General features: G+C 38.0%; 1 protein-coding gene across 2 annotated transcripts in view; it reads left to right on the top strand.

Moving 5' to 3' along the window:
• The window catches only part of LOC119570289 (gonadotropin-releasing hormone II receptor-like), a 67,414-nt gene that overhangs the window by 60,928 nt on the left and 3,986 nt on the right, over positions 1 to 2,500 (top strand). The window lies entirely within an intron of this gene.

Below are 2,500 nucleotides of genomic sequence, written 5' to 3'. Positions count from 1 at the left end.
GCTCATAGTTTAGAGAGTGCTATACAGTGATTCAGCACGATGATAACACGCGGAGCAATGTGTTGCGAAATCCTGCTGTAAAAAGATTGTTTTTTTATCTGAAATATTTTGTTTATTTGTTTATCTAGTGTCAATAATCCATTTAATTGCTTAAAGCGATAAAACACGCGAAGAAAAATCCCAAATTGGAAAACGATTAGGTAAAGTTACGTAATCCTGCGAAAGAAGATTTTCATATATGTCGAAATTCATTTTTGTCCTGAATCGGAATGCTAGCTAATGGACAAAGCTTTCAGTCTGAATTCTGTAATTTCAGTGGATTATTCTAAATAGATTTTAAACTATCGGAACTGTAAACAAGTATTTAAATAAGTTGTTTCCCCCTTTTTCCATGCTTTTAACCAGCACAGCGATTTATTTTTATCCAAAAAATGTGTTATCCTTTTTTATTAATCAGCCAAAACGGAAATGAAAAATATTATTTTGCTCAAATCATCTGACTAATGTAAAAATTTCCTTTTTATCAACACTATTAAGCATAATGGAGACAAACACCTCTTCCAGACCACAGCCCATTAAACTCGCATTATTAAAGCTCCAAGGAAGGCACGTTACCCATATTATAGTAACAGTGCATTTACCTGGCATCACTCTCTCTCTAATTGAAATTTTGTTCGGCTCGGTGAACTTCGTTTAAATCTGCGTTTAAGTTGAGGCAGCAACACCATGTGTTTTCAGCACATGAACTCGTGTGAACGCTAGATGAACTTGAAAGAGAGAGAGAGAGAGAGAGAGAGAGAGAGAGAGAGAGAGAGAGAGAGAGAGAGAGAGAGAGAGAGAGAGAGAGAGAGAGAGAGAGAGAGAGAGAGAGAGAGATAGTGAAAGAGAGAGATAGTGAAAGAGAGAGAGAGTGAAAGAGAGACAAAGAAGAGAAACAGAGACAAAGCAAAGACGATTACTGACCGAAACAGAGACATACAATCACACAAACACACATATTTGCGCCACATTCTTCCCCATCCCGTATTTTGTCCCTCACGCCGACCTCCGTAATCCCTGTGCACTTCCGTCTCCCCGCACCTGTCGCCTCCAACACGAGAATATCCGAGAGAAACCGAGAGAACCCGAATCTTCGAGGGAGAGACTTCGACCCCTTTCAACAGCGAGCCGATAATCCCCCTAACACTTTCTTGCTCCCTTATCGATTCAGCGTTATTATTGCTGACGTTTCGAGGGGGGGGGGGGTAATAAGATACGAGGTGGATGAGATAATTCCCTCGTGTCAGTTGCAATGCTGTATTTTTTCTTCTCTTCTTCTTCCTCTTCTTCTGTTCTGTCTTATTTCTTCTCCTACTTCTAATTTTTAAACATGTTGAAACAATATCGTTCCGTATTGACATAGAACGCCTGGCTGGTTCCGGGATTCAGGAGGCTCTGTGGCGGAGAATGAAGAGAAAAATTTTTCGTTACTCTGAAACTTTAATTACGTGTGTACCATTAGAACAAGCTTTTTCGGCGAAGTTATTGCTATTAATGTATTAGTGTATTTTTTTGTGAAAGTATTGTTAAGTATAATAGAAACGCGGTAACATCAGCAATATTGCAGTTTGTATTACGCATGCTGTTACTACTGTTACTATTATTGCTATGTGGCGGAAAATGGCATGAAATTTTAGTTACTCTTAAATTTTAACTACGTGTGTACCATTAGAACAAGCTTGGCAATGATAGTTTCGGCGAAGTTATTGCTATTAATGTATTATGTATTTTTTTGTGAAAGTATATTAAGGATTCCTGTTTACCATTAGAACAAGTTTGGCAATGATAGTGGCTATGAAATTGTTGCTATTAGTTAAAGTTTTTGTGAAATTATTGTTAAGGATATCATCAACGTGGTAGCAGTGATAGAGAAGTAACATTGCAATTATATTACTATTGCGAATACTCTTACTATTGTTACTATTATTGCTATTGTTGTTATTATCACGAGAAAGAAGAAAGAAGAAACGAGACAGAAAGAAGAAAGTCAAGAGGAAAAGATGAAGAAGACAAAGAAAGAAAGAAAGAAAGCAGAACACAAAAAAATGAAGATGAAACAGATAAAGAAAGAAAGAAAGAAAGAGAGAAGATGTAGAGGAAGATGAAGATGAAGATGAAGTGAAGAAGAAGAAGAAGAAGAAGAAAAAGAAAAAGAAAGAGAAGAAAAAGAAGAAGAAGAAGAAGAAGAAGAAGAAAAAGAAAGAGAAGAAAAGAAGAAGAAGAAGAAGAAGAAGAAGAAGAAGAAGAAGAAGAAGAACAACAACAACAACAACAACAACAACAACAACAACAACAACAACAACAACAACAGGAACAACAACAACAACAGCAGCCAAGGACGAAGCAGCGCCGTGCAACCCCTAATTCCCTCCCCACGCTCAAGGCCGCGTCCAACCTCCCGATCCAGCAGCCATCAGCCCGAATGGGGTTGGAAGACCACCAAGGGAAAGAGGAAATGGCC

Source organism: Penaeus monodon, chromosome 4 (assembly GCF_015228065.2).
Source record: "Penaeus monodon isolate SGIC_2016 chromosome 4, NSTDA_Pmon_1, whole genome shotgun sequence".
NCBI lineage: Eukaryota > Metazoa > Arthropoda > Malacostraca > Decapoda > Penaeidae > Penaeus > Penaeus monodon.
The sequence above is the reverse complement of the archived record's forward strand: the minus strand, read 5'-3'. Positions and strand labels throughout refer to the sequence as shown.